The sequence below is a fragment of the Lentinula edodes genome (genome assembly GCF_021015755.1).
Source record: "Lentinula edodes strain Le(Bin) 0899 ss11 chromosome Unknown C8R40scaffold_6, whole genome shotgun sequence".
Classification (NCBI taxonomy): domain Eukaryota; kingdom Fungi; phylum Basidiomycota; class Agaricomycetes; order Agaricales; family Omphalotaceae; genus Lentinula; species Lentinula edodes.
In genome coordinates this window covers 1,066,408-1,075,585 of record NW_025764312.1, presented here as the reverse complement: position 1 = coordinate 1,075,585, position 9,178 = coordinate 1,066,408, and positions in this window count along the sequence as shown.

Genomic DNA, 9,178 nt, shown 5'->3' with positions numbered 1-9,178 from the left:
AATCAGACGAACTAAGGGTGGCTCTTATATCATTGCTGAAATGGATGGAACAGTACTCAAAGAGAAGGTCGGAGCCTTCAGAGTATTGCCGCATTTCACGCGAAATGAATCAATTGAATTGCCAAACAATATTCATGAACTTATTGACTTAACTGCCGAACAATTAGATTTAATGGTAGAAGACGAAGATGAATATTGGATGACACCAGAAAATGATTACATATTCGATGCCATACCGCATCTGAGACTATCAGATACCGACTCTGACGAAGAACTCAGTAAGGAAGAGGATCAATTATTAGATTGAAACTCTGATGATATACTGTTACAAATTAACATCATGAAATGAATGGCTGTCATAAAGTACGCAGCCCCTATCATTTTCCTTTTCTCACCGTCCTGACGCCTTTACTTGTACGATACATCATCCCATCACTGTCAAACCCCCATCGATTACTGATCCACCTGACCCATCTTCTCCTTCTACTGGCTTCCACCACCTTCCTTGTTCCTAAACTGTACAGTATTACATCGTTGTTTCTCGCAGACCAGATTATGTATATATAACCAACCCTCCACAGCCTGGTCCCTTATCTTGACCTCTCTGTCATTATCTGGGACCAGGTATGTGCTTACTTATTATTACCTATGACTACGATACTCAATATATCTCTGTCATTATCTGGGACCAGCCTGCCGCCGTTCTGCTTAGTCGCTCCGCCTTGTTGCCTTGTTCAGTTGCTCCGCCTTGCCGTTCTGCTCAGTCGCTCCGCTTTCCCGCTCCGTTAGTCACTCCGCCTCTGCCGCTTCGTGACATTAGGTCAAGATCCATTACTGCACTGACAGCCTACCGATAAGGTTGTCCTTGCAGGGTCTATAGACACCACGTCTTCCCCAGTTCCGCCCGACTCTGAAACACCTGTTGCCAGTATAGACTGCTCCGCACTCCCGCACGCACTTGACCCCAGAGACCAAGCTCACGCCCATAACAACGACGATACTTGGCGTGATTGCCAGTCCCAACCTTGCCCCAACGCCCTTTCGAACTCAATCCGAGAGCCACTCACTGTGAGCAATATAACCTTCCTGCCGATTCCTCAGCCCCGATTGCCTACTCCCATCATGTCGACTCCTATCCCGCCTGCCCCAAACACCTCTGCGGAGGATCTCATGACTCAGCTCATCAGACAAGTAGCTAACCTTGCTACAGCTATGGAGGAACGCTCATCCTCTAAGTCAAGCATGAACAAACCCGAGGTTTTCAAGGGTAAAGATGGCGCTGAAGCCCGTCGCTTCATGGCTCAGTTCCAGAATTGGGCGTCAGAACAACCGGATCTCGCCAAAAGCCAAGTAAAGCTCATCAAGTCCGCCTTGGGCTTCTTCACAGAAAGTGCCGGAGATTGGGCAACTCCCCATCTGCTACATTTCAATGCGGAAAATCCCCCTTTCGGAGGAAATTGGGAGGCGTTTCTGAAGGAATTTAGCCAACGGTTTGAACCAATGGACCCAGGTATGGAAGCCCGTAGCGAGATCAAGAATCTCAGGCAAAGTAAAGGACAGACAGTTGCGGAATTTGCTCAGAAGTTCAAGGATATCGGAGATCGGACTGAAATGTCTGATATTGACTTGCGGGAACGTTTCTTCACTGCATTACTCCCAGAGATCCGACAACACCTCATCACCGTAAACATTGCCCAAGGAATTGCTCCGACTCTGAAGGAGGCAATCAAACGGGCCATATCAGTGGATGTCTACTTGCACGATCCCACCATGACTGGCCGGAACTCTGGATACCCTCCCACGCATACCGCTCATACTACCCCTACCGACCCCACGCTATGGACATTGATGCAACCCACACCAGTAATGGGAATACTAGGGAGGCATTCCTAGCTCGCATGCGAGGACGATGCTTCGGCTGCGGTGCCCAAGGTCATGTCAAGCAAAACTGCCCACACCGAGAAACCACCTGCCGCTACTGTGGACGCCGAGGACATCTGGAAGCAGTCTGCCAAGACAAATTCATGGGACTCGGACGAGACCGAGGCCGACGCCAGCAACCTCGACGCCAACAGATATCCGCTACGGGACCTGCGCCATTCTCCCTATTCCCAAACGAATCCGTCCAAATCGCGTCCTCGACCCCAACATCTGCTCCTGCACCTGTAGCTGCTACTCCGAGCCCTCCTAACCAGGACTTTTCCAATCAGATTGGTCAAATAAGGGAATTACTTGATCGTGCTAACGCTATGTCCTCCTCGTCCTCTGGCTTTCAACAGGGTTTTTAAAGAGGGTACCCGCTTCGGCTGCACCGAGAGTACCCCGTAATCAGTTTGTTATGTTCGCTACTTCTTCGTATGACTCGCACCCATCATGTACAATATCGTCGATCCGGGAATTAAACTCCACTTCCCCACATTTCCAAATTCATGCGAGACTAAGAGGAAGGAATCATAGTATAACAACTGCAGCCATGGTAGACTGTGGAGCTACCGCCCTGTTTTTAAACCAAGACTTTGCCACCCGGAACCACGTAAGATGTGCACCCCTCCATAAACCAATCGACGTTTTTAATATCGATGGAACACCTAACCGAGCTGGACGGATAACCCATTTTGCACGTCTAGCACTCACAGTGGATAATCAAGAGCGATGGATGGACTTTCTGATCACCAACCTAGGGGGTGAAGACATCATCCTTGGACTCCCCTGGCTACGAAAGGTAAACCCGGAGATTGATTGGGAGAAAGGACAACTCTCAGTAAAGCCTCCTCGAGTAACGATAGAAGAAGTCCCAGACGAGGAGATCTTGTACTCTCATCTAGCCGCCACTCACACAGAAAGCCCGATCCTCGAACTCCCGGAACCGGAATCTCCCGCAGAAAACCCCCACATTGAGGTGCCACCAGAAGCGACCCCTGAACAGAGCGAATCAGTAGCAGTTGAAGAACTACCAATACACCGAATTCGAGCCAATCATAAAACTCGCCGCGCATGGGTAAAAGCAGGAATTCTAGAGGAACAGACGGAGGAAGTCTGGTGCGCCGCAGGATTCACTTACTCCCAGCAGCTAGCAGAGGAAGCCAACCGAGACAAACCCGTTAAAACCTTCGAAGAAATGGTCCCTGAGCAGTATCGTGATTTCAAGAAGGTTTTCTCAGAATCCGCTTCCGAACGATTACCTGCCCACCAACCTTGGGACCATGCAATTGATCTCGTACCTGGAGCACCGGCAACCATGCGTACCAAGATTTATCCCATGTCCCTAAACGAGCAGGAGGAGTTGGATCGTTTCCTAGAAGAAAACCTACGGAAAGGCTATATCGTCCCCTCAAAATCACCAATCTCATCACCGGTCTTCTTCGTAAAGAAGAAGGATGGGAAACTCCGTTTTGTACAAGATTACCGGAAACTGAACGAGTACACTGTGAAGAACCGATACCCTCTCCCATTAGTTGCTGACATCATTAGCCGACTTCAGGGAGCAAGATACTTCACGAAGTTTGATGTCCGCTGGGGTTATAATAACATACGGATTAAGAAGGGGCATGAATGGAAAGGCGCGTTCGCAACAACCCGAGGCTTGTTCGAGCCTAAGGTCATGTTCTTTGGTCTCACAAATTCCCCTGCCACGTTCCAAGCACTTATGAATGCTATATTTGCTGATCTCATTGCAGCCGGCAAGGTGGCAGTCTACCTAGATGACATCCTTATCTTCAGTAACGATCTCGAGGAACACCGACGAATGGTACGGGAAGTATTAACTCGGTTAGAAAAGCACAACCTCTACCTACGACCCGAAAAATGCGAATTTGAACAACAACAGATTGAATACCTCGGACTCATCATCTCAGAAGGGGAGGTGAGAATGGATCCGGTAAAAGTAGCGGCTGTTCGCGACTGGCCAGTCCCTACTAATCTTCGGGAACTACGAGGGTTCTTGGGATTTGCAAACTTCTACCGACGCTTTATCCGGAACTTCGCCAAAATAGCACGACCTTTGAACGACCTGACGAAGAAAGACACCAGCTTTACCTGGACCGACACTCGACAGAACGCATTCGACACCCTTCGAGAAGCCTTCATCTCCGCACCGATCCTTGCTCTATGGACACCAGACAGGCCTACTCGAATTGAGGTAGACGCATCAGGCTTTGCCACGGGAGGTGCCCTTATGCAGAAGCAAGACGACGGCCAATGGCATCCGGTAGCCTTCAGATCGGCATCCATGCAGCCAGCGGAACGGAACTACGAAATCTACGATCGAGAGATGCTTGCTATCATTGAAGCACTGAAGGATTGGAGGAACTTTCTAGAAGGACTCCCTCAACCATTCGACATCATTACGGACCACTCGAACCTCGAATTCTGGCGCACTGCACAAGACCTCACCCGCCGACAAGCCCGATGGGCCCTCTATCTGTCACGGTTTGACTTTCATATGATCCACCGCCCTGGCAGAGTAAACACCCAAGCTGATGCTCTCTCCCGCATGGCAGTTCATCATGTATCGGACAGTGATGATAACCGGCAACAGACAGTCCTTAAACCTGGCCACTTCGTAAAAATTGCAGCTTCAATCCTACAGAACCCCTTAGAGGATCGTATCCGGAAAGCCTCAGAATGGGAAGCACAGGTATTGGAGGGTCTCAAAACAGTCAAAGAGCACGGACTACAGCGCTTGGCCAATGGGATAGCCGAATGGGAAGAGGACAATGGGTTGGTCTACTACCGAGGTCGAGTATACGTACCAGCAAACGACGACCTACGCACTGAGGTACTCCGTCAATGCCATGACCATCCAACTGCAGGACACCCCGGACTACATGGGACACTCGACTTGGTCAGTACTCATTTCTGGTGGCCCACATTGCGCTCTTTTGTGGAAAAATACGTTGAAGGATGCGAGGTTTGTGCCCGTAAGAAGATCCAGCAACACCCACGGGCAGTAACTCAACCATTAGATGTACCATCCGGTCTATGGGAAGAGGTAGGGGTTGACCTGATAACACAGCTACCTAACTCCCAAGGCTACGATGCTGTCTTGGTTTGCACAGACCTGTATGGAAAACAAATTCACGCTATTCCTTGCACCAGCTCCATCACAGCCGAAGGCGTTGCCGATATTTACTACCGAGAGATCTTCCGTCTCCATGGTCTTCCTCTTCACTTTAAATCCGACCGCGGACCCCAGTTTGCAGCTAAACTCATGCGATCCCTTCTCGCTAGGCTAGGAATTAAATCAGATCTAACCTCCGGATACCGTCCTCAGTCCAATGGCCAAACCGAACGAGCAAATCAGGAAGTAGAGAAATACATCCGCCTCTATGTGGGACGACGACAAGATGACTGGGCAGAGCACCTTCCCATGGCGGAGTTCGTGATTAACTCACGGACTCATTCTGCTCTAGGCATGTCCCCGTTCGAGCTAACCTATGGCTATCTTCCCCTGTTCAATATCCCAGTGGGCCAACGCAGCGGTATTCCAGCTGTGGATGACCGTATACGGATTCTCCGAGAAGCGCGACAAGATGCCGGGGCTGCCTTACACCTAGGAAAGAAACAACAGAAGGAGGGATACGAACGCGGGAAGCGGAAAGCTCATCAATTTAAAGTTGGAGACCTAGTCTGGCTCAGTGCAGAGGACATTAACCTTCAGCTTTCCAGTGAAAAGTTAGGAGATCGACAGCTTGGCCCTTATCGCATTCTGGAGAAAATTGGCCCTTTAGACTACCGCCTTGACCTTCCCCTATCCCTAGATCGCCTCCATCCTGTCTTCCATGTTGATAAACTATACCCCTGGAAAGGTAACTCCATAAATGGCGAAATACCAACACCACCAGAGCCGGTATACTTAGAGGATGAAGATGAACCGGAATACGAAGTAGAGGAGATCTTAGACAGCCGGGTTCGATGGAAGAAGTTGGAATATTTGGTTAAGTGGAAAGGTTACGACGCAGGGCACAACTCTTGGGAACCCGCAGCCAACCTCAGTCGAGCACCAAAAATTGTTCGGGCCTTTCATAAAAAACACCCAACAGCGGCAAAGCCTTGACCATCGAGGGCAATGGTCATAAGGAGGGGGGTAATGTCATAAAGTACGCAGCCCCTATCATTTTCCTTTTCTCACCGTCTCGACGCCTTTACTTGTACGATACATCATCCCATCACTGTCAAACCCCCATCGATTACTGATCCACCTGACCCATCTTCTCCTTCTACTGGCTTCCACCACCTTCCTTGTTCCTAAACTGTACAGTATTACATCGTTGTTTCTCGCAGACCGGATTATGTATATATAACCAACCCTCCACAGCCTGGTCCCTTATCTTGACCTCTCTGTCATTATCTGGGACCAGGTATGTGCTTACTTATTATTACCTATGACTACGATACTCAATATATCTCTGTCATTATCTGGGACCAGCCTGCCGCCGTTCTGCTTAGTCGCTCCGCCTTGTTGCCTTGTTCAGTTGCTCCGCCTTGCCGTTCTGCTCAGTCGCTCCGCTTTCCCGCTCCGTTAGTCACTCCGCCTCTGCCGCTTCGTGACAATGGCGATGGTAAGATGATGCATCTACTATACAGCTGTGATGGCGTAAAGACAGTAGGCATGAAATGAATGAATACGAATAGAAGAAACCATGTAAAGACAGTGGGTCAACACGAACAACTGTTTTTATGATATTTATGGGTTTTAAACGAATGCATCTAAATGATGATGTATCAGTTTAAATGAAAATCAATTAGATGGAATACAGACCTAGGCAGAGACGTGTCCTTTGTCTTCCATCATAGGAGTAACACCACGAGTGAATGGAGTAGTGGCTCGTTCGACGGTCTTAAGGACTGGAACAGCATTCTCTGTAGGAGCGACGACGGTGTCCTCAGAACCAGTGGTGGGAATACTCTGAGCAGTAGCGAAACTTGCGTCAGAAGCAGAAGAGTCTGAACCAGAATCTTGGCGACTTTTCAAAATGCTGCAGGCTTCATCCGCAATTACCTTGGCAATACGTGCACGAGTTGCATAAGTCTTGACCAGGTTTGCGTTAAATTCGAATTCAGCTGCCTGAAAGTTGAGTGTAGCAGCAATGAATTTGGTACTTTGCGACTCAAGAGGAGCTGGCGGGGTATCGAGATTAGAAGATACGACTTGAGCAAGAGCATGATTGATATGCTTGCTATGGGTCACTAAATCATGAAATAAGAATCCATTTGAAACGGATTTGAATTAAATTGATTCACCTTTATCTTCAGCGAGGCAGGACATACAGTTAGAAGAAACATGACTGTCTGTGTGGCAATGAACCTTGCTGAGACGAGGAGAAACCTCGTTCACAACAGACTTTTCATCCTTATTGGAACCTTTGTTGGAACCGATGGTGGGATAGGGAGTGCTGCGACGATTCTACGACATGGAATGAGTCGTGGATACAGAACATGATAACATTTTAACTCACCTTGATAAAAGAGAGAGTAGGCTTCTGTTTGAAACTGCGTTCAGTTCCAGACACCAACTCATCCTCGGAGGCTGAGTTCATCTGAACGAAATTGATAAATCAAATTAATTGAGATTAGATCTGAGAATTTACCTCGACATCAGAGTCGAAACGAACAGATCTAGGTTCACGTTTGACGTCACGAGAGGAAGCAAATCTAATAGCTTTCTTCTTGGACTTCCTGATAAAATGAGGATTATCGGCACGAGTAGATGCCTCGTGATCCGAATGAACAGAACGAGCACGATCGAGGAGGCGATTCCTGACGAAAGTGTTCTGAAAAGACTATTAATGTAAATAGTCATGAATGAAATTGGTACATACACGAGCATCATTGGCAAAAGCCATGAACTTAAGATGTTGTTCGAAATGAGAATCACTGACGATGTCAGGAAATAGTTTGTGCCCGAGACACAAAGTATCGATAATGCTCTGACGAGCAGTCAAGTTAGAGACCTGTCTAACGTGACTACGAAGGGTCACAGGCTTTTCCTGAGAATAAACGATTTAAATTGATACGTATCAATTAAATTGAATGAAGAATACATACCAAGAGATCATGAAGATACTCGGTAGACCGACGAAGGACAGAAATTGTTGCCTTGTCGGGATTGTTCGTCTTCTTGCCTTTGTACGAAGCAAGTAGCTGCTGCAAAGCACCCAAGTGGGGCTCAGCAACTCGAGCAATGTCAAGATCCTTCTTGTGATGGATAGGCATGCTAGGATGAACGATAATAGATGTTGATGGAACTTTGTATAGAATGAGAGCTCGACTGAGTTCGACTAATGCAAGTCGACTTGGAACGAATGGCATATTGATAGTCAATTGGCCTGAGCTTTTATACCGAAACAGTGAAATCAAGCTCCTGACCAAATTAGGACAACTGAGGACAGTTGGATTCTTTAGTTTGGGGGAGGAGGATATCGATTTGATTGAAAATTTACAAAATTTCAATTAGACTAATAGTTTTGCAATTAGATTGAATGGTATTACGAACGCAGTGACCCAGAATTGATCAAAGCGATCATACAGAAGGTCAAAATAAGCGGAATGAGTAAAGAAACTGCGCTCAGAACCTGAAAGTGGAGTTGAAAATACCTCCCGACGTTGTTATGATCAATGGCAAACGGAGATCGACTTGAGCACTCAGGACAATGAAGACAGTAAAGTCTTGCGGTCCTGATCTCGCATGAAAATTCATGCCAGGATCCGGAATGGAGTCTTACTTTGAACCCCTATTCAAAGGTGGAACTCAGAATTGGCTCGATAATTCGCAAGCACTCATTCAGATCAAAACATGAATTGAGTAAACAATGTATGGAGAGAAGAGAAAATATATCTACTCATTCAAATTAATAAGAATGAACAAGTGCAGCTCTTCAATCAAAGTAAATGGGACAAACAAAGTATTTGTCTAGAACTTAGTCTCACTCATTCAAATTAAATATGAAAATGAGCATGAAAGCTCGTAAATTGATATATACAGGATAGCAATAGCTATCCACAACAAAGAGTAATAGGTAAATCTACCTACAAGAAATACAAAAAACAAGAATAATACAAGATATAATTAGATTAATTAATCTAATTAGAACAAAATGGTCGCGATTGACCGATGGTCCTGAAAAGGTCCATAATGAGATTTTTGGGTCTGAAGACCTGTAAAAACGACATGACCGCG